Consider the following 24833-nt stretch of genomic DNA (forward strand, 5'->3'; position numbering starts at 1 on the left):
CATGACGCTTCAGTGCTCTGTCACGTCCGTAAAGTTTTAAAGATTAAGTTTATATAATATAACAATTAGGGATGCACCGAAAGGAAAATTCTGGGCTGAAACCGAAAATTTTGTTCGGCTTGACCCAAGGATTCCAAAGATATAAGACACTTGAGTCTGTGACAAATGGTTAATGAGATTTAAGCAAAAATATGCAATTTTTTTGTTTTTTTGCGCTGTAGCGCCACCTATTGGCCAATCTGGGTCATATTCTCTGAACCTCTCCTCGATTTTTGTACTACCTTCTGGCCAAGTTTCAAGTCTCTAGCACTTAGGTTTGGGCTGCACGATGCGTTTTACGGCGGAATAATAATAATAATAAAATTAGCACAATTACAATAGGGTTTCAGCACTTCGTGCTTGAACCCCTAATTAAAGCTGCAAGCAGCATTTATCGGGGTTCAAGCAGTTAAGGCCTTTAAGGCATTTAAGCACAAAAGCATCAAAAGTTATTAAGATTTATTTAGCAAGCATGTAACCACTGACATAATAGATGGAAAACACCATTTACAGCCAATACAGGCAGTTTACCATGGGATATATATGGTTTTAAAGCTTTTTAACAGTTATAGCGCCACCTATGGTCCGATCTCCATAAAATTGTTTACTGTGACCTCAAATTGAACCCATACACATGTGTACTGAGTTTGGTGAAGATATCTTATTTACTTCTTGACTTATAGCCATTTTAGTAAAATAGGCTCCTCCTACAACAATTTACCACATTCTAGTATTATTTACTATGATTCTAGCATGATTTGCCATATTCTAGCATGATTTACCATGATATACTACATTCTAGTATGATTTACCATTGTTTACTGTGATTCTAGCATGGATTACCATAGTTTATCATGATTTATCATAGTTTACCATGATTTACCCTGTTCTAGCATAGTTTACCATGATTTACCATGTTCTAGCATGATTTACCATCATATACCACATTCTAACATGATTTACCATAGTTTATTATGATTTATCATGGCTTACCATGATTTACCCTGTTCTAGCATAGTTTACCATGATTTACCATGTTCTAGCATGATGTATCATGATATACCATGTTCTAGAATGATGTACCAGGATTGTAGTATGATTTACCTTGATACACCACATTCTAGTATTATTTATTATGATTTACCATGTTTTTAGTGTGATTTACCATGATTTACCACATTGCTAGCAATTATGTGTAGTATCAGTAAAAATGAAGTGATAAACTCTGACAAAATATGATTGTGCTACAATAGTAATTGTTATATAAGTGATTTTTAGCATCTAATGAATGCAAAAGCATATGTGAGTAGACTTCATTAATAAGTAGAACGGCCAGCAGAGGGCACTAGAAGACCACTTATTGGCTCACTTTCACTTTAAACCTCATGATTTTCACCAGTTTTCTGCACTAAAGCAAACCAGTTTTTCCATGTTAACTTAATAATGCATGCTTACACACACACACACACACACACACACAGACACAGACACACACACACACACACACACACACCACACACACAAAGACAAATGTTGTTGTTGTTTTTTCAATGCTATTGGGATATGTCATTATGAAAATATATTTGAATGGTCTATAAACATTTCACAAAGTCTTTGTAAGCTATTAATCAGATGATTCAGAATTTATTCAGAAACCTAAGACTACACACACACATTATGTTGTAGATACAGACATTTGAACTATATGATGTGATCAAACTGTCAATAATAATACTTTAACAGGTGGATTTTGACTAAATGTAATTGTAAATGTTAAAATAGTGATTTTATGAAGTCTAAATGTAAATTATAGAACAATATAACAAAATTACTATTTTAAACAGCAGGGGGAAGTAAAATACCACTTATTGGCTTAATATGCCATTATATTCATATCATTTTCACCTTTTTAACTGTTATAGAGGCAAATTTTGTCAGATCTGTCTGAAAATTTCCATGCATGTTCAGAGTGATATTTCACATGTTCTGACTTGTTTTTAAGAAGGTTTAAATATTCATTAAAGAGATATAGGCTTTCGGGGACACCTGGTAAAGGCCACATTTTGAAGTGAACCTATTATAGCTATCCAAATGAAGTAGTTCAACTTTTTCTGACAATTATTGTTCTAGTGAGTTCAGAGAATTGTATTGCACTAGTTTTTAACATTATGATATGAAAATTATATGATCAGAGATGGAAAAGCCCATTTATAGCCAATACAGGCAGTTTACCATAGGAAATATATAGTTTTAAAGCCTTTTAACAGTTATAGCGCCAACTATTGTCCGATCTCCATAAAATTTGGCATGCTTGTTGATGATGTTATTTCACATATGCCCATCAATTTTTGTGAAGTTCTGAGTTTTTATTTAGGCTTTATAGACGTTTGAGTGTATTTGGACACGCCTATTTTATAAATGATCCTCTTATAGCCAACCAAAAGCAAAATTTTAACTTTTTTTTGATAATTATTGATCTAGAGAGTCCAGAGAATTGTCCTAGACTGGTCTGGTTCCGATCGGGCGAAAAACCAGGGACTAGTTCGCAAAAGTAGGTTTTTAACATATTCGTGAATAATTAATAAACTGTTTGATTGACAGCAATGGTTCTAGAGGCAAAGTTGTTCAGCATGAGCAGGTCTATCAAATGATATGCATTTTGTGATGATAAGTGTAACACCACGTGATTACAGAGCCATAAAACTCGTTAGCGCCAACTAGTGGCCGATTTCTTTCAAAATTCTTACAGACCTCTAGGGCCATGAGTCGAACATGCCCACCGAGTTTTGTTCCGATCGGCCTCCGTTAACCTTGTCTAATAGGTGCTCAAACTTCATTGGCCGATGGCGGCCATGTTTTTTGAGATACACCAATGTCCTCATAGATATACATGACAGCTTGGACCAAGACACTGCATACCAATTTTCAAGTCAATCGGACTAACGGTCAGGTGGTTACAGCCTGATTTATGTTTTTTTCATGTTATAGCGCCACCATGTGGCCAATCGCCGCAATCTTTATACTATGACCTCAGATTGACCTCTTAAACAGGTGTACCGAGTTTGGTGAAGATACCTCATTTACTTCTGGAGTTATAGCCATTTTAGTAAAATAGGCACCGCCTTCTTCAAACATTTTGGCGCCCCTTAGTGACCGTCAATCGAAATTTCAACTTTTTTTCGATAATTATTGATATTCTGACTCCAGAGAACATTTCTGCACTGGTTTGGTTCCGATCGGACACAAAACCAGGGACTAGTTCGCAAAAGTAGGTTTTGGACATAATTCAAAATGGCGGAAAATTTGCATACCGGAAATGAAATCCTTGAGGCCTTTTTTGTTCGGCTTGACCCAAGGATTCCAATGATATAAGACACTTGAGTCTGTGACAAACGGTTAATGAGATTTAAGCAAAAATATTTTTTGTTTTTGTTTTTTGCACTGTAGCGCCACCTATGGGCCAATCGGGGTCATATTTTGATAACCTCTCCTCGATTTTTGTACTACCATCTGGCAAAGTTTCAAGTCTCTAGCACTTACGGTTTGGGCTGCACGATGCGTTTTACGGCAGAAGAAAAATAATAATAATAATTAAAGCTGCAAGCAGCATTTATCGGGGTTCAAGCATTTAAGGCCTTTAAGCACATAAGCATTTAAGACATTAAGATTTATTTAGAAAGCTTTTAACCACTGAAATAATAGATTGAAAAGTCCATTTACAGCCAATACAGGCAATTTACCATAGGAAATATATGGTTTTCAAACCTTTTTAACAGTTATAGCGCCACCTATGGTCCGATCAACATTTTGCCACGCCCATTTTCTTTATGACCCAATTATAGCCATACGAAAAATTCAAAAGTTCAACTTTTTTTCGATAATTATTGATCAGGAGAGTCCAGAGAATTGTCCTAGACTGGTCTGGTTCCGATCGGGCGAAAAACCAGGGACTAGTTCGCAAAAGTAGGTTTTTAACATATTCGCGAATAATTAATGAACGATTTGATTGACAGCAATGGTTCTTGAGGCAATGTTGTTCAGCATGAGCAGATCTATCAAATGATATGCATTTTTTGACAATAAGTGTAACACCACGTGATTACAGAGCCGTAAAACTCGTTAGCGCCAACTAGTGGCCGATTTCTTTCAAAATTCTTACAGACCTCTAGGGCTATGAGTTGAACATGCCCATCGAGTTTCGTTCCGATCGGCCTCCGTTAACCTTGTCTAATAGGTGCTCAAACTTCATTGGCCGATGGCGGCCATGTTTTTCGAGATACACCAATGTCCTCATAGACATACATGACACCTTGGGCCAAGACACTGCATACCAATTTTCAAGTCAATCGGACTAACGGTCAGGTGGTTAAAGCCTGTTTTATGTTTTTTTCATGTTATAGCGCCACCATGTGGCCAATCGCCGCGATTTTTTTACTGTGACCTCAGATTGACCTCTTACACATGTTTACCGAGTTTGGTGAAGATACCTCATTTACTTCTGGAGTTATAGCCATTTTAGTAAAATAGGCCCCTCCCACAACGTACGTTTTGGCGCCCCTTAGCGTCCGTGAATCGAAATTTCAACTTTTTTTCGATAATTATTGATATTCAGACTCCAGAGAACATTTCTGTACTGGTTTGGTTCCGATCGGGCGAAAAACCTAGGACTAGTTCGCAAAAGTAGGTTTTTGGCAAAATTCAAAATGGCGGAAAATCTATCATGGCGGAAATGAAATCGGAGATATACGTTTTGTTCGTCAGGCATCCAGCTTTCCAATGATATAAGACACTTGAGTCTACGACATACGGTCTAGGAGTTCTGAGCAGTTTCGCGCTTTTGGTCGCTGTAGCGCCACCTATGGGCCGATTTGGCTAAGTCCGTGTATCTGAGTAGCGAGCAATACTACTACCATTTGACCAAGTATCACGTCTCTAGGTCTTACGGTTTTGGCTGCACGATGCGTTTTAGGGAAGAATAATAATAATAATTAAAGCTGCAAGCAGCATTTATCGGGGTTCAAGCATTTAAGGCCTTTAAACACATAAGCATTTAAGACATTAAGATTTATTTAGAAAGCTTTGAACCACTGAAATAATAGATGGAAAAGTCCATTTACAGCCAATACAGGAAATTTACCATAGGAAATATATGGTTTTCAAAGCTTTTTAACAGTTATAGCGCCACCTATGGTCCGATCTCCATAAAAATTTCCATGCTTCTTTAGCATGTTATTTCACATATGCCCATCAATTTTTGTGAAGTTCTGAGTTTTCATTTAGGCTTTATAGACGTTTGAGTGTATCTTGCCACGCCCATTTTATAAATGACCCTACTACAGCCATCCAAATGCAAAAGTTCAACTTTTTTTTGATAGTTTTTGATCTAGAGCGTCCAGAGAATTGTCCTAGACTGGTCTGGTTCCGATCGGGCGAAAAACCTAGGACTAGTTCGCAAAAGTAGGTTTTTAACATATTCGTGAATAATTAATAAACTGTTTGATTGACAGCAATGGTTCTTGAGGCAAAGTTGTTCAGGATGAGGAGATCTATCAAATTATATGCATATTGTGTGGATATTTGTAACACCACGTGATTACAGAGCCGTAAAACTCGTTAGCGCCAACTAGTGGCCGATTTCTTTCAAAATTCTTACAGACCTCTAGGGCCTTGAGTCGAACATGCCCATCGAGCTTTGTTCCGTTCGGCCTCCGTTAACCTTGTCTAATAGGTGCTCAAATTTCATTGGCCAATGGCGGCCATGTTTTTTGAGATACGCCAATGTCCTCATACACATACATGGCACCTTGGACCAAGACACTGCATACCAATTTTCAAGTCAATCGGACTAATGGTCAGGTGGTTATAGCCTGTTTTATGTTTTTTTCATGTTATAGCGCCACCATGTGGACAATCGCCGCGGTTTTTTTATTGTGACCTCAGATTGACCTCTTACACATGTGTACCAAGTTTGGTGAAGATACCTCATTTACTTCTGGAGTTATAGCCATTTTAGTAAAATAGGCCCCTCCCACAACATACGTTTTGGCGGCCCTTAGCGTCCGTTAATCAAAATTTCCACTTTTTTTCGATAGTTTTTGATATTCAGACTCAAGAGAACATTTCTGCACTGGTTTGGTTCCGATCGGGCGAAAAACCTAGGACTAGTTCGCAAAAGTAGGTTTTTGACAAAATTCAAAATGGCGGAAAATCTATCATGGCGGAAATGAAATCGGAGATATACGTTTTGTTCGACAGACGTCCAGCTTTCCAATGATATAAGACACTTGAGTCTATGTCATACGGTCTAGTAGTTATGAGCAGTTTTGCGCTTTTGGTTGCTATAGCGCCACCTATGGGCCAATCAGGGTCATACTTTTATAGGTTCTCCCCAAATTGAGGACTACCATTTGGCCAAGTTTCAAGGTTCCAGCTCTTACGGTTTGGTCTGCACGATGCGTTTTAGGGGAAAATAATAATAATAATAATAATTAAAGCTGCAAGCAGCATTTATCGGGGTTCAAGCATTTAAGGCCTTTAAGCACATAAGCATTTAAGACATTAAGGTTTATTTAGAAAGCTTTTAACCACTGAAATAATAGATTGAAAAGTCCATTTACAGCCAATACAGGCAATTTACCATAGGAAATATGTGGTTTTAAAGCTTTTTAACAGTTATAGTGCCACCTTTGGTCCGATGTCCATAAAATTTGGCATGCTTGTTAATGATGTTATGTGACATATGCTCACCAATTTTTGTGAAGTTTTGAGTTTTCATTTAGGATTTATAGGCTTTTTAGTGTATTTTGCCACGCCAATTTTATAAATGACCCTATTACAGCCATCCAAATGCAAAAGTTCAACTTTTTTTTGATAATTATTGATCTAGAGAGTCCAGAGAATTGTTCTAGACTGGTTTGGTTCCGATTGGGCAAAAAACCTAGGACTAGTTCGCAAAAGTAATTTTTTAACATGTTTGCGAATATTAAATGAACGGTTTGATTGACAGCAATGGTTCTTGAGGCAAAGTTGTTCAGTATGAGGAGATCTATCAACTGATATGCATATTGTGTGGATGTATGCAACACCACGTGATTACAGAGCCGAAAAAACTCGTTAGCGCCAACTAGTGGCCGATTTCTTTCAAAATTCTTACAGACCTCTTGGGCCATGAGTCGAACATGCCCATCGAGTTTCGTTCCGATCAGCCTCCGTTAACCTTGTCTAATAGGTGCTCAAACTTCATTAGCCGATGGCGGCCATGTTTTTTGAGATACGTCAATGTCCTCATAGGCATACATGGCACCTTGGACCAAGACACTGCATACCAATTTTCAAGTCAATCGGACTAATGGTCAGGTGGTTATAGCCTGTTTTATGTTTTTTTCATGTTATAGCGCCACCATGTGGACAATCGCCGCGGTTTTTTTATTGTGACCTCAGATTGACCTCTTACACATGTGTACCAAGTTTGGTGAAGATACCTCATTTACTTCTGGAGTTATAGCCATTTTAGTAAAATAGGCCCCTCCCACAACATACGTTTTGGCGGCCCTTAGCGTCCGTTAATCAAAATTTCAACTTTTTTTCGATAGTTTTTGATATTCAGACTCAAGAGAACATTTCTGCACTGGTTTGGTTCCGATCGGGCGAAAAACCTAGGACTAGTTCGCAAAAGTAGGTTTTTGACAAAATTCAAAATGGCGGAAAATCTATCATGGCGGAAATGAAATCGGAGATATACGTTTTGTTCGACAGGCGTCCAGCTTTCCAATGATATAAGACACTTGAGTCTATGTCATACGGTCTAGTAGTTATGAGCAGTTTTGCGCTTTTGGTTGCTATAGCGCCACCTATGGGCCAATCAGGGTCATACTTTTATAGGTTCTCCCCAAATTGAGGACTACCATTTGGCCAAGTTTCAAGGTTCCAGCTCTTACGGTTTGGTCTGCACGATGCGTTTTAGGGGAAAATAATAATAATAATAATAATAATAATAATTAAAGCTGCAAGCAGCATTTATCGGGGTTCAAGCTATTAAGGCCTTTAAGGGTTTTTAAGCACAAAAACATCAAAAGTTATCAGGTTTTATTTAGCAAGCATGTAACCACTGACATAATAGATGGAAAAGACCATTTACAGCCAATACAGGCAATGTACCATAGGAAATATATGGTTTTAAAGCTTTTTAACAGTTATAGCGCCACCTATAGTCCGATCTCCATAAAATTTGGCATGCTTGTTAATGATGTTATGTCACATATGCTCACCAATTTTTGTGAAGTTCTGAGTTTTCATTTAGGATTTATAGGCTTTTTAGTGTATTTTGCTACGCCCATTTTATAAATGACCCTATTACAGCCATCCAAATGCAAAAGTTCAACTTTTTTTTGATAGTTTTTGATCTAGAGCGTCCAGAGAATTGTCCTAGACTGGTCTGGTTCCAATCGTGCGAAAAACCTAGGACTAGTTCGCAAAAGTAGGTTTTTAACATGTTTGCAAATATTTAATGAACGGTTTGATTGACAGCAATGGTCCTTGAGGCAAAGTTGTTCAGGATGAGGAGATCTATCAAATGATATGCATATTGTGTGGATATTTGTAACACCACGTGATTACAGAGCTGTAAAACTCGTTAGCGCCAACTAGTGGCCGATTTCTTTCAAAATTGTTACAGACCTCTATGGCCTTGAGTCGAACATGCCCATCGAGTTTCGTTCCGATCGGCCTCCGTTAACCTTGTCTAATAGGTGCTCAAACTTCATTGGCCGATGGCGGCCATCTTTTTCGAGATACGCCAATGTCCTCATACACATACATGGCACCTTGGACCAAGACACTGCATGCCAATTTTCAAGTCAATCGGACTAATGGTCAGGTGGTTATAGCCTGTTTTATGTTTTTTTCTTGTTATAGCGCCACCATGTGGCCAATTGCCGCGTTTTTTTTACTGTGACCTCAGATTGACCTCTTACACATGTGTACCAAGTTTGGTGAAGATACCTCATTTACTTCTGGAGTTATAGCCATTTTAGTAAAATAGGCCCCTCCCACAACGTACGTTTTGGCGCCCCTTACCGTCCGTGAGTCGAAATTTCAACTTTTTTTCGATAGTTTTTGATAATCAGACACTAGAGAACATTTCTGCACTGGTTTGGTTCCGATCGGGCGAAAAACCTAGGACTAGTTCGCAAAAGTATGTTTTTGACAAAATTCAAAATGGCGGAAAATCTATCATGGCGGAAATGAAATCGAAGATATACGTTTTGTTCGTCAGGCGTCCAGCTTTCCAATGATATAAGACACTTGAGTCTACGTCATACGGTCTACTAGTTATGAGCAGTTTCGCGCTTTTGGTTGCTATAGCGCCACCTATGGGCCAATCGGGGTCATACTTTGATAGGTTCTCCCCAAATTGAGGACTACCATTTGGCCAAGTTTCAAGGTTCCAGCTCTTACGGTTTGGTCTGCACGATGCGTTTTAGGGGAAAATAATAATAATAATAATAATTAAAGCTGCAAGCAGCATTTAGCGGGGTTCAAGCATTTAGGGTCTTTAAGCACATAAGGCAGTTTAGTGAGTTGTCTGAGTTTTCGTTTAGGATTTACAGGCTTTTGAGTGTTTTTTGCCATACACATTTTCTAAATGATCCTATTATGGCTACCCAATGGGTAAAGTTTAAGTTTTTTATATAATTATTGATCTAGAGAGTCCAGAGAATTGTACTGCACTGATATATTTCCGATCGGGTGAAAAACATAGGACTAGTTCGCAAAAGTAGGTTTTTAACATAATCGCAAGTATTTAATGAACAAATTAATTGACAGCAGTAGTTTTTGAGGCAAAGTTGTTCAGTATGAGGAGATCTATCAAATGACATGCATCACGTGATTACAAAGCCGTAAAACCTGTTAGCGTCAACTAGTGGCCGATTTCTTTCAAAATTCTTACAGACCTCTAGGGCCACGAGTCGAACATGCCCACCGAGTTTCGTTCCGATCGACCTTCGTTAACCTTGTCTAAGAGGTGCACAAACTTTATTGGCCTATGGCGGCATAGACATACATGGCACCTTGGACCAAAACATTGCATGCCAATTTTAAAGTCAATCGAACTAATGGTCAGGTGGTTATAGCCCTTTTCATGTTTTAGTGATGTTTGGCCTGATCTCCATTTTAAATAATTATTTTAAAGGTGCCGTAGAATGCATTGATATATTTTAAATTGTTCTATGATATCTCTGAAACAGAAATGTCTTCAACAGTCAAGTAGTGGATAAAATCACTAACGTTACTTTCTGCTTGCGGTAGGGGTTGTAATGGAAATATAACATTAGTTGGAACTGCCCCCTTCTTCAGTATCAAACGATGAGCGAAACCTGCTTGATATTGTCCCAGGTTAGAAAAACTGTCAGTGGTGAAATGGGCAGAGCAAACTAACAGCTTTGAATTAAAATGGTAAGGTATCCTGTTGTAAAAATCAACCATGCCTGTTGGCAGTTCTCTTTTGTGGGAAGGGAATGAAAAGTTCTGAAATCCGCAGCACAGCCTCGAACATAACATTTATATCCATGATCTGACATTTTCACTATTGTCCTTGCTTGCTTCTTCACAATACCTGCAGAACTTCTGATGATTCGGCTGTGCAGGTCCACGTTAACACTGCCTGGCCTAGAACATGGGCTGGTATATGCAAATTGGGGGGGTATAAATATGAATGATCCCGACTCCAACGTCACAGTCGGTGTTATGCTGTAATTCACTCATTTTTCAGCGGTCTTTTGCAAACAGGAGATTTACACATGAAGGAGGAAACAATGGTGTTTGAGGCTCACGGTATGTCAGTTCCTTGTCCAGAACTCTTACCATTCAACTATGCCAAGATAAATACAGTTTTCAATTGTATGGCACCTTTAAAATAGTTGATTAGTAATATAATGCTTACTTGTAGTCTGAAATGGCTTTAACAAAAGAAGAAAAATATTCTTAGATGTCTGTTCATTCTAATCATGTACAAATAAAGTAGCACAGTAAGATTACATTTATTTGAATGCATTAGTGGGTGTGTGATTGCGCTGTGTGTGCAGCTTATCAATATTAAAAGTGAAGGTGTAGTTGATATCTTTGTTGATAATATCTGTAGTAATCAGAAAAAAACAATTAAGAAATAAAGAATTAAAATTACAAATAATATTCTGTTAAGATATGAGTTACAATAACATGATTTGCAATAGTAATAATATCAATACTATATGCACAATACACAAAGATTAGACTCTCAGGTCTGTGTCTTTCAAAAACATTAGTATTGCAGCCAATGTGAGTCTGTGGGATTTATAAACAGACAAAATATGATTTGAAATGTTATTTTAATGATTTTATAAAGTTTAAACAATATTTCAAATGGAAACTAACTGGAAAATAATATTTTAGTAAGCAGAATGAAGCAATGAGTGGTCTTCTGGTGGTTAAAATGTAAATGAAAACAATAATACTTAAACAATAATACTTAATACAGTAACCATGCTTCAACACACACATGCAAACACATTTGGTTGTAGATGTAGATATTTTAAATTAAAGATAGGTAACAAAATGATAATTGCAAATCTCCTCCGTATAACACCATTTTCAGATTTCAAATTAATCACTGAGAGGCAGAATTGTTCAAACTGAGAGCTCAGTACAAATGAAGTGATAAACTGACAAAACATGATTGTGTTATAATAGGTGATTTTCATGCAAGCAATTTTATATAGTCTAATAAAAATGTATGCAAAAGCACAGGTAAAAATATTTTTATAAGTAGAATGTCCTGCAGAGGGCAGTAGAAGACCACTAATTGACTCACTTTCATTTGAAAGACTTTTTTATCCACCAGTAAAACAAAGCAGTTTCTCCATGTTCTTTCCATTAAGCATGCTTACACACACAGACACACACAGACACACACACACAAAGACAAATATGTTTTCAATGTTTTTGGGATGTTATTGTGAAAATATCTTTTAATGGTCTAACCATTTTCACATATTTCTTTGTGATCTGTATTATCAGTAATAATAATAATAAATAGCTTTAAGCATTTGCTTGTTGGCCAAAGCTGAAAGCTGATAAAAAGATTAATACTATGTCTAATACTGCTGCTCCCTCTAGTTGACAACAGTGGAATTACAGCCTCCATCTTACAATTTAAGTGAATGAATGGGAATTAGTTTTTTCACTTATATCTCGGGAACCAGATGGCGAAAAATTCTAAACCTCAGAGCATAGATAGTGCTTGAGGAGCCCTGTTGAATGAGACCATCACAGTGTTTTTGGGCGATTGGGGCCTGGAGCTATGACCATTCAAAGGCATGTCTTTTGGAGCAGTTTTCTCTGGAATGCCGAGGGCAAATTACACCACATTTGAATCGAAGCTAGCCAAGGATGGGCCCTTTCCAATGAGCCCTCACACAAGGTTCGGGGTGATCTGGTTCGGGAGTTAAGGCCGTTCAAAGTCGGGGGTCCCGCGGACTAGCGTTCCGTGGGGGGGGCGCGCTCCCGAGGCCCGCGACGCTACGTTTCGATCAAGAGCCCGGAGAGGTCCTTACCATCAAAATTTGAGCGCGCGGCAACTTTCCGTTTTCGAGTTATGAGTGAATTTGTACTGGGGGGGCGTGGCCTAAATGGCGGACAAGGTTTTACTTTCGTTTTCTAAATGTAAAACAATTGTCAATAGTAACACTCCAATAGATGCATTTTGACAAAATGTGATTGTAAATGTTAAAATAATGATTTTATAAAGTATAAATATGAATTATATAACAATATTAGGGAGTAGTATGATGAAATGACAGCAGGGGTCAGTACAATACCACTTATTGGCTTAATATGCCATGTTATATCATTTTTACCTTTTTAACTGTTATAGAGGCAAATTTTGTCCGATCTGTCTGAAATTTTTCATGCTTGTTAAGAGTAACATGTTCTGACTAGATCTGAAAGATATTTAAAAGATATAGGCTTTTGGGGACACTTGGTCAAGGCTACATATTAAAGTGACCCTATTATAGCCATCCAAATGAAGAAGTTATACTTTTTCTGATAATTATTGATCTAGAGAGTCCAGAGAATTGTACTGCACTAGATTTGAATATTATGATTTGAAAATTATAAGATCATAAATGGAAAACACCATTTACAGCCAATACAGGCAATTTACCATAGAATATATATTGTTTTAAAGCTTTTTAACAGTTATAGCGCCACCTATGGTCCAATCTCCATAAAAATTCCCATGCTTCTTTAGCATGTTATGTCACATGTGCTCATCAATTTTTGTAAAGTTCTGAGTTTTTATTTATGATTTATAAACGTTTGAGTGTATTTTGACACGCCCATTTTCTAAATGATCATGTTATAGCCAAACAAAAGCAAAATTTTCTTCTTTTTTTCGATAATTATTGATCTAGAGAGTCCAGAGAATTGCCCTAGACTGGTCTGGTTCCGATCGGGCGAAAAACCTATGACTAGTTCGCAAAAGTAGGTTTTTAACATGTTCACGAATATTTAATGAACGGTTTGATTGACAGCAATGGTTCTTGAGGCAAAGTTGTTCAGCATGAGTAGATCTATCAAATGATATGCATAATGTGACTATAAGTGTAACACCACGTGATTACAGAGCCATAAAACTCGTTAGCGCCAACTAGTGGCCGATTTCTTTCAAAATTCTTACAGACCTCTAGGGCCATGAGCCGAACATGCCCATCGAGTTTCGTTCCGATCAGCCTCCGTTAACCTTGTCTAATAGGTGCTCAAACTTCATTGGCCGATGGCGGCCATGTTTTTTGAGATACGTCAATGTCCTCATAGACATACATGGCACCTTGGACCAAGACACTGCATACCAATTTTCAAGTCAATCGGACAAACGGTCAGGTGGTTATAGCCCTTTCCATGTTTTTTTCAAGTTATAGCGCCACCTACTGTTCAATTGTCGCGATTTTTTCACTGTGACCTCAAATTTAACTATTACACATGTGTACCGAGTTTGGTGAAGATAACTCATTTATTTCTCGAGTTATAGCCGTTTTAGTAAAATAGGCTCCTCCCACAACGTACGTTTTGACGCCCCCTAACGTCCATGAATCGAAATTTCAACATTTTTTCGATAATTATTGATATTCAGACTCCAGAGAACATTTCTGCACTGGTTTGGTTCCAATCGGACGAAAAACCTAGGACTAGTTCGCAAAAGTAGGTTTTTGAGAAAATTCAAAATGGCGGAAAATTTTCCCAGGCGGAAATGAAATCGGAGATATACGTTTTGACCGTCTTGAGCCAAGGATTACAGTGATATAAGACACTTGATTCTATGACAAACCGTCTAGGAGTTATGGCTGATTTCATACTTTTGCTTGCTATAGCGCCACCTATTGACCAATCGGGGCCATACTTTGATAGGTTCTCCCCAAATTGAGGACTACCATTTGGCTGAGTTTCAAGTCTCCAGCATTTACGGTTTGGGCTGCACGATGCGTTTTAGGGGAAAATAATAATAATAATTAAAGCTGCAAGCAGCATTTATCGGGGTTCAAGCATTTAAGGCCTTTAAGCACATAAGCATTTAAGACATTAAGTTTTATTTAGAAAGCTTTTAACCACTGAAATAATAGATGGAAAAGTCCATTTACAGCCAATACAGGCAATTTACCATAGGAAATATATGGTTTTCAAACCTTTTTAACAGTTATAGCGCCACCTATGGTCCGATCAACATGAAATTTGGCATGCTTGTTTAGAATATTATGGCACATATGCTCACCAATTTTCGTGAAGTTCTGAGTTTTCGTTTAGGATTTATAAGCTTTTGAGTGCATTTTGCCACGCCCATTTTCTTTATGACCCAATTATAGCCATACGAAAAATTCAAAAGTTCAACTTTTTTTCGATAATTATTGATCAGGAGAGTCCAGAGAATTGTCCTAGACTGGTCTGTTTCCGATCGGGCGAAAAACCAGGGACTAGTTCGCAAAAGTAGGTTTTTAACATATTCGCGAATAATTAATGAACGATTTGATTGACAGCAATGGTTCTTGAGGCAATGTTGTTCAGCATGAGCAGATCTATCAAATGATATGCATTTTGTGACAATAAGTGTAACACCACGTGATTACAGAGCCGTAAAACTCGTTAGCGCCAACTAGTGGCCGATTTCTTTCAAAATTCTTACAGACCTCTAGGGCTATGAGTTGAACATGCCCATCGAGTTTCGTTCCGATCGGCCTCCGTTAACCTTGTCTAATAGGTGCTCAAACTTCATTGGCCGATGGCGGCCATGTTTTTTGAGATACACCAATGTCCTCATAGACATACATGACACCTTGGGCCAAGACACTGCATACCAATTTTCAAGTCAATCGGACTAACGGTCAGGTGGTTAAAGCCTGTTTTATGTTTTTTTCATGTTATAGCGCCACCATGTGGCCAATCGCCGCGATTTTTTTACTGTGACCTCAGATTGACCTCTTACACATGTGTACCGAGTTTAGTGAAGATACCTCATTTATTTCTGGAGTTATAGCCATTTTAGTAAAATAGGCCCCTCCCACAACGTACGTTTTGGCGCCCCTTAGCGTGCGTGAATCGAAATTTCAACTTTTTTTCGATAATTATTGATATTCAGACTCCAGAGAACATTTCTGTACTGGTTTGGTTCAGATCGGGCGAAAAACCTAGGACTAGTTCGCAAAAGTAGGTTTTTGGCAAAATTCAAAATGGCGGAAAATCTATCATGGCGGAAATGAAATCGGAGATATACGTTTTGTTCGTCAGGCATCCAGCTTTCCAATGATATAAGACACTTGAGTCTACGACATACGGTCTAGGAGTTCTGAGCAGTTTCGCGCTTTTGGTCGCTGTAGCGCCACCTATGGGCCGATTTGGCTAAGTCCGTGTATCTGAGTAGCGAGCAATACTACTACCATTTGACCAAGTATCACGTCTCTAGGCCTTACGGTTTTGGCTGCACGATGCGTTTTAGGGAAGAATAATAATAATAATAAAAATCAGGGCAATTACAATAGGGTTTCAGCACTTCGTGCTTGAACCCCTAAAAATCAGAGCAATTACAATAGGGTTTCAGCACTTCGTGCTTGAACCCCTAATTAAAGCTGCAAGCAGCATTTATCGGGGTTCAAGCATTTAAGGCCTTTAAACACATAAGCATTTAAGACATTAAGATTTATTTAGAAAGCTTTGAACCACTGAAATAATAGATGGAAAAGTCCATTTACAGCCAATACAGGAAATTTACCATAGGAAATATATGGTTTTCAAAGCTTTTTAACAGTTATAGCGCCACCTATGGTCCGATCTCCATAAAAATTTCCATGCTTCTTTAGCATGTTATTTCACATATGCCCATCAATTTTTCGGTTTGGTTCCGATCGGACACAAAACCAGGGACTAGTTCGCAAAAGTAGGTTTTGGACATAATTCAAAATGGCGGAAAATTTGCATACCGGAAATGAAATCCTTGAGGCCTTTTTTGTTCGGCTTGACCCAAGGATTCCAATGATATAAGACACTTGAGTCTGTGACAAACGGTTAATGAGATTTAAGCAAAAATATGATTTTTTTTTGTTTTTTGCACTGTAGCGCCACCTATGGGCCAATCGGGGTCATATTTTGATAACCTCTCCTCGATTTTTGTACTACCATCTGGCAAAGTTTCAAGTCTCTAGCACTTACGGTTTGGGCTGCACGATGCGTTTTACGGCAGAAGAAAAATAATAATAATAAAAATCAGTACAATTACAATAGGGTTTCAGCACTTCGTGCTTGAACCCCTAAAAATCAGTACAATTACAATAGGGTTTCAGCACTTCGTGCTTGAACCCCTAATTAAAGCTGCAAGCAGCATTTATCGGGGTTCAAGCAGTTAAGGCCTTTAAGGCCTTTAAGGCCTTTAAGCACAAAAGCATCAAAAGTTATTAAGTTTTATTTAGCAAGCCAAAAAACTCGTTAGCGCCAACTAGTGGCCGATTTCTTTCAAAACTCTTACAGAGCTCTAGGGCCATGAGTCGAACATGCCCATCGAGTTTCGTTCCGATCGGCCTCCGTTAACCTTGTCTAATAGGTGCTCAAATTTCATTGGTCGATGGCGGCCATGTTTTTCGAGATACGCCAATGTCCTCATAGACCTACATGGCACCTTGGACCAAGACACTGCATACCAATTTTCAAGTCAATCGGACTAACGGTCACGTGGTCATAGCCCTTTTCATGTTTTTTTCACATTATAGCGCCACCTAGTGATAAATCGTCGCGATTTTTTTACCGTGACCCCAGAATGAACTCATACACATGTGTACCAAGTTTGGTAAAGATATCTCATTTACTTCTTGAGTTATAGCCATTTTAGTAAAATAGGCTCCTCCCACAACATTAATTTATCAACCCCTAGCGACCAGGAATCGAAATTTCGATATTTTTTCGATAATTATTGGTAATCAGACTCCAGAGAACATTTCTGCACTGGTTTGGATCCGATTGGACAAAAAACCAGGGACTAGTTCGCAAAAGTAGGTTTTTGACTACATTCAAAATGGCGGACAATTTGCATATAGTTAATGAAATCGGAGATATACGTTTTGACCTTCAGGTTCCCAGCTTTCCAATGATATAAGACACTTGAGTCTACGACATATGGTCTAGGAGTTATGAGCAGTTTCGCGCTTTTGGTTGCTATAGCGCCACCTATGGGCCAATCGGGGTCATACTTTGATAGGTTCTCCCCAAATTGAGTACTACCATTTGGCCAAGTTTCAAGGTTCCAGCATTTACGGTTTGGGCTGCACGATGCGTTTTAGGGGAGAATAATAATAATAATAATAATAATAATTAAAGCTGCAAGCAGCATTTATCGGGGTTCAAGCAGTTAAGGCCTTTAAGGCCTTTAAGCACAAAAGCATCAAAAGTTATTAGTTTTATTTAGCAAGCATCTAACCACTGATATAATAGATGAAAAAGACTATTTACAGCCAATACAGGCAATGTACCATAGGAAATATATGGTTTTAAAGCTTTTTTAACAGTTATAGCGCCACCTATGGTCCGATCTCCATAAAATTGCTTACTGTGACCTCAAATTGAACCCATACACATGTGTACTGAGTTTGGTGAAGATATCTCATTTACTTCTTGACTTATAGCCATTTTAGTAAAATAGGCTCCTCCCACAACAATTTACCACATTCTAGTATTATTTACTATGATTCTAGCATGATTGTGCTACAATAGTAATTGTTATATAAGTGATTTTTTAGTGTCTTATTGTTATATAAGTGATTTTTAGTGTATAATGAATGCAAAAGCATATGTGAGTAGACTTCATTAATAAGTAGAATGGCCAGCAGAGGGCAGTAGAAGACCAGTTATTGGCTCACTTTCACTTTAAACTTCATGATTTTCACCATTTTTCTGTACTAAAGCAAACCAGTTTTTCCATTTTAACTCCATAATGCATGTTTACACACACACACACACACACACACACACACAAAGACAAATGTTGTTGTTTTTTCAATGCTATTGGGATATGTCATTATGAAAATATATTTCAATGGTCTATAAACATTTCACAAAGTCTTTGTAAGCTATTAATCAGATTATTCAGAATTTATTTAGAAACCTAAGACTACACACACACATTATGTTGTAGATACAGATATTTGAAATATATGATGTGATCAAACTGTCAATACTAATACTTTAACAGATGGATTTTGAGTAAATGTAATTGTAAATGTTAAAATAGGGATTTTATAAAGTCTAAATATAAATTATAGAACAATATGACAAAATGACTATTTTAAACAGCAGGGGGCAGTAAAATACCACTTATTGGCTTAATATGCCATTAATTCATATCATTTTCACCTTTTTAACTGTTACAGAGGCAAATTTTGTCCGATCTGTCTGAAATTTTTCATCCTTGTTCAGGGTGATATTTCACACGTTCTGACTTGTTTTTAAGAAGGTCTGAGCATTGATTAAAGAGATATAGGCTTTCGGGGACACTTGGTAAAGGCCACATTTTGAAGTGAACCTATTATAGCTATCCAAATGAAGAAGTTCAACTTTTTCTGACAACTATTGTTCTAGTGAGTCCAGAGAATGGTTATGCGATAGTTTTTAACATTATGATATGAAAATTATATGATCAGACATGGAAAAGACCATTTACAGCCAATACAGGCAGTTTGCCATAGGAAATATATGGTTTAAAAGCCTTTTAACTGTTATAGCGCCACCTTTGGTCCGATCTCCATAAAATGTTGCATGCTTGTTAATGATGTTATGTCACATATGCTCACCAACTTTTGTGAAGTTATGAGTTTTCATTTAGGATTTATAGGGTTTTTAGTGTATTTTGCCACGCCCATTTTATAAATGACCCTATTACAGCCATCCAAATGCAAAAGTTCAACTTTTTTTTGATAATTATTGATCTAGAGAGTCCAGAGAATTGTCCTAGACTGGTCTGGTTCCGATCGGGCAAAAAACCTAGGACTAGTTTGCAAAAGTAGGTTTTTAACATATTCATGAATAATTAATGAACAGTTTGATTGACAGCAATGGTTCTTGAGGCAAAGTTGTTCAGGATGAGGAGATCTATCAAATGATATGCATATTGTGTGGATATTTGTAACACCACGTGATTACAGAGCCGTAAAACTCGTTAGCGCCAACTAGTGGCCGATTTCTTTTAAAATTCTTACAGACCTCTAGGGCCATGAGCCGAACATGCCCATTGAGTTTCGTTTCGATCGGCCTCCGTTAACCTTGTCTAATAGGTGCTCAAACTTCATTGGCCGATGGCGGCCATGTTTTTTGAGATACGCCAATGTCCTCATACACATACATGGCACCTTGGACCAAGACACTGCATACCAATTTTCAAGTCAATCGGACTAACGGTCAGGTGGTTATAGCCTGATTTATGTTTTTTTCATGTTATAGCGCCACCATGAGGCCAATCGTCGCGATTTTTTTACTGTGACCCCAGATTGAACTCATACACATGTGTACCAAGTTTGGTGAAGATACCTCATTTACTTCGGGAGTTATAGCCATTTTAATAAAATAGGCCCCTCCCACAACGTACGTTTTGGCGCCCCTTAGCGACCGTGAATCGAAATTTCAACTTTTTTTCGATAATTATTGATATTCAGTCTCCAGAGAACATTTCTGCACTGGTTTGGTTCCAATCGGGTAAAAAACCAGGGACTAGTTCGCAAAAGTAGGTTTTTGACAAAATTCAAAATGGCGGAAAATCTATCATGGCGGAAATGAAATCGGAGATATACATTTTGTTCGTCAGGCGTCCAGCTTTCCAATGATATAAGACACTTGAGTCTACGACATACGGTCTAGGAGTTATGAGCAGTTTCGCGCTTTTGGTTGTTATAGCGCCACCTATGGGCCAATCGGGGTCATAATCTCTGAACCTTTCCTCGATTTTTGTACTACCATCTGGCAAAGTTTCAAAGTTCCAGCTCTTACGGTTTGGGCTGCACGATGCGTTTTACGGCAGAATAATAATAATAATAATAATTAAAGCTGCAAGCAGCATTTATCGGGGTTCAAGCATTTAAGGCCTTTAAGCACATCAGCATTTAAGACATTAAGATTTATTTAGAAAGCTTTTAACCACTGAAATAATAGATTGAAAAGTCCATTTACAGCCAATACAGGCAATTTACCATAGGAAATATGTGGTTTTAAAGCTTTTTAACAGTTATAGTGCCACCTTTGGTCCGATGTCCATAAAATTTGGCATGCTTGTTAATGATGTTATGTGACATATGCTCACCAATTTTTGTGAAGTTTTGAGTTTTCATTTAGGATTTATAGGCTTTTTAGTGTATTTTGCCACGCCCATTTTATAAATGACCCTATTACAGCCATCCAAATGCTAAAGTTCAACTTTTTTTTGATAATTATTGATCTAGAGAGTCCAGAGAATTGTCCTAGACTGGTTTGGTTCCGATTGGGCAAAAAACCTAGGACTAGTTCGCAAAAGTAGGTTTTTAACATGTTTGCGAATATTAAATGAACGGTTTGATTGACAGCAATGGTTCTTGAGGCAAAGTTGTTCAGTATGAGGAGATCTATCAACTGATATGCATATTGTGTGGATGTATGCAACACCACGTGATTACAGAGCCGAAAAAACTCGTTAGCGCCAACTAGTGGCCGATTTCTTTCAAAATTCTTACAGACCTCTTGGGCCATGAGTCGAACATGCCCATCGAGTTTCGTTCTGATCAGCCTCCGTTAACCTTGTCTAATAGGTGCTCAAACTTCATTGGCCGATGGCGGCCATGTTTTTTGAGATACGTCAATGTCCTCATAGGCATACATGGCACCTTGGACCAAGACACTGCATACCAATTTTCAAGTCAATCGGACAAACGGTCAGGTGGTTATAGCCCTTTTCATGTTTTTTTCAAGTTATAGCGCCACCTACTGTTCAATCGTCGCGATTTTTTTACTGTGACCTCAGATTGAACTATTACACATGTGTACCGAGTTTGGTGAAGATACCTCATTTATTTCTCGAGTTATAGCCGTTTTAGTAAAATAGGCTCCTCCCACAACGTACGTTTTGGCGCCCCCTAGCGACCGTGAATCGAAATTTCAACTTTTTTTCGATAATTATTGATATTCAGACTCCAGAGAACATTTCTGCACTGGTTTGGTTCCAATCGGACGAAAAACCTAGGACTAGTTCGCAAAAGTAGGTTTTTGAGAAAATTCAAAATGGCGGAAAATTTTCCCAGGCGGAAATGAAATCGGAGATAAACGTTTTGACCGTCTTGAGCCAAGGATTACAGTGATATAAGACACTTGATTCTATGACAAACCGTCTAGGAGTTATGGCTGATTTCATACTTTTGCTTGCTATAGCGCCACCTATTGACCAATCGGGGCCATACTTTGATAGGTTCTCCCCAAATTGAGGACTACCATTTGGCTGAGTTTCAAGTCTCCAGCATTTACGGTTTGGGCTGCACAATGCGTTTTAGGGGAAAATAATAATAATAAAAATCAGAGCAATTACAATAGGGTTTCAGCACTTCGTGCTTGAACCCCTAATTAAAGCTGCAAGCAGCATTTATCGGGGTTCAAGCAGTTAAGGCCTTTAAGGCATTTAAGCACAAAAGCATCAAAAGTTATTAAGATTTATTTAGCAAGCATGTAACCACGGACATAATAGATGGAAAAGACCATTTACAGCCAATACAGGCAGTTTACCATGGGATATATATGGTTTTAAAGCTTTTTAACAGTTATAGCGCCACCTATGGTCCGATCTCCATAAAAATGTTTACTGTGACCTCAAATTGAACCCATACACATGTGTACTGAGTTTGGTGAAGATATCTCATTTACTTCTTGAGTTATAGCCATTTTAGTAAAATAGGCTCCTCCCACAACAATTTACCACATTCTAGTATTATTTACTATGATTCTAGCATGATTTGCCATATTCTAGCATAATTTAGCATGATATACTACATTCTAGTATGATTTACCATTGTTTACTGTGATTCTAGCATGGTTTACCATAGTTTATCATGATTTATCATAGTTTACCATGATTTATCATAGTTTACCATGGTTTACCCTGTTCTAGCATAGTTTACCATGATTTACCATGTTCTAGCATGATTTACCATGATATACCACATTCTAGTATTATTTATTATGATTTACCATGTTTTTAGCGTGATTTACCATGATTTACCACATTGCTAGCAATTATGTGAAGTATCAGTACAAATGAAGTGATAAACTCTGACAAAATATGATTGTGCTACAATAGTAATTGTTATGTAAGTTATTTTTTAGTGTCTTATTGTTATATAAGTGATTTTTAGTGTCTAATGAATGCAAAAGCATATGTGAGTAGACTTCATTAATAAGTAGAATGACCAGCAGAGGGCAGTAGAAGACCACTTATTGGCTCACTTTCACTTTAAACTTCATGATTTTCACCATTTGTCTGCACTAAAGCAAACCAGTTTTTCCATTTTAACTCCATAATGCATGTTTACACACACACACACACACACACACACAAAGACAAATGTTGTTGTTTTTTCAATGCTATTGGAATGTGTCATTATGAAAATATATTTGAATGGTCTATAAACATTTCACAAAGTCTTTGTAAGCTATTAATCAGATTATTCAGAATTTATTCAGAAACCTAAGACTACACACACACATTATGTTGTAGATACAGATATTTGATATATATGATGTGATCAAACTGTCAATACTAATACTTTAACAGATGGATTTTGACTAAATGTAATTGTAAATGTTCAAATAGGGATTTTATAAAGTCTCAATATAAATTATAGAACAATATGACAAAATGACTATTTTAAACAGCAGGGGGCAGTAAAATACCACTTATTGGCTTAATATGCCATTATATTCATATCATTTTCACCTTTTTAACTGTTATAGAGGCAAATTTTGTCCGATCTGTCTGAAAATTTTCATGCATGTTCAGAGTGATATTTCACATGTTCTGACTTGTTTTTAAGAAGGTTTGAACATTCATTAAAGAGATATAGGCTTTCGGGGACACTTGGTAAAGGCCACATTTTGAAGTGAACCTATTATAGCTATCCAAATGAAGTAGTTCAACTTTTTCTGACAATTATTGTTCTAGTGAGTCCAGAGAATTGTATTGCACTAGTTTTTAACATTATGATATAAAAAAAAATTATATGATCAGAGACGGAAAAGTCCATTTACAGCCAATACAGGCAGTTTACCATAGGAAATATATGGTTTTAAAGCCTTTTAACAGTTATAGCGCCAACTATTGTCCGATCTCCATAAAATTTGGCATGCTTCTTAATGATGTTATGTCACATATGCTCACCAATTTTTGTGATGTTGTGTTTTTTCATTTAGGATTTATAGGCTTTTTAGTGTATTTTGCCACGCCCCTTTTCTTTATGACCCAATTATAGCCATACGAAAAATTCAAAAGTTAAACTTTTTTTTGATAATTATTGATCTAGAGAGTCCAGAGAATTGTCCTAGACTGGTCTGGTTCCGATCGGGCGAAAAACCTAGGACTAGTTCGCAAAAGTAGGTTTTTAACATGTTCGCGAATATTTAATGAACGGTTTGATTGACAGCAATGGTTCTTGAGGCAAAGTTTTTCAGCATGAGCAGATCTATCAAATGATATGCATTTTGTTACGATAAGTGTAACACCACGTGATTACCGAGCCGTAAAACTCGTTAGCGCCAACTAGTGGCCGATTTCTTTCAAAATTCTTACAGACCTTTAGGGCCATGAGCCGAACATGCCCATTGAGTTTCGTTCCGATCGGCCTCCGTTAACCTTGTCTAATAGGTGCTCAAACTTCGTTGGCCGATGGCGGCCATGTTTTTTGAGATACGCCAATGTCCTCATAGACATACATGGCACCTTGGACCAAGACACTGCATACCAATTTTCAAGTCAATCGGACTAACGGTCAGGTGGTTATAGCCTGTTTTATGTTTTTTTTCATTTTATAGCGCCACCATGAGGCCAATCGTCGCGATTTTTTTACTGTGACCCCAGAGTAAGCTCATACACATCTGTACCAAGTTTGGTGAAGATACCTCATTTACATCGGGAGTTATAGCCATTTTAGTAAAATAGGCTCCTCCTACAACGTACGTTTTGGCGCCCCTTAACGACCGTGAATCGAAATTTCCACTTTTTT

General features: G+C 37.6%; 1 protein-coding gene across 7 annotated transcripts in view; it reads left to right on the forward strand.

Annotated features, from left to right (window-relative positions):
- The window catches only part of LOC311091920 (SEC14-like protein 1), a 219510-nt gene that overhangs the window by 67128 nt on the left and 127549 nt on the right, over nucleotides 1–24833 (forward strand). The window lies entirely within an intron of this gene.

Source organism: Abramis brama, assembly GCF_963993115.1.
Source record: "Abramis brama genome assembly, chromosome: 11".
In the NCBI taxonomy this organism is placed as follows: domain Eukaryota; kingdom Metazoa; phylum Chordata; class Actinopteri; order Cypriniformes; family Leuciscidae; genus Abramis; species Abramis brama.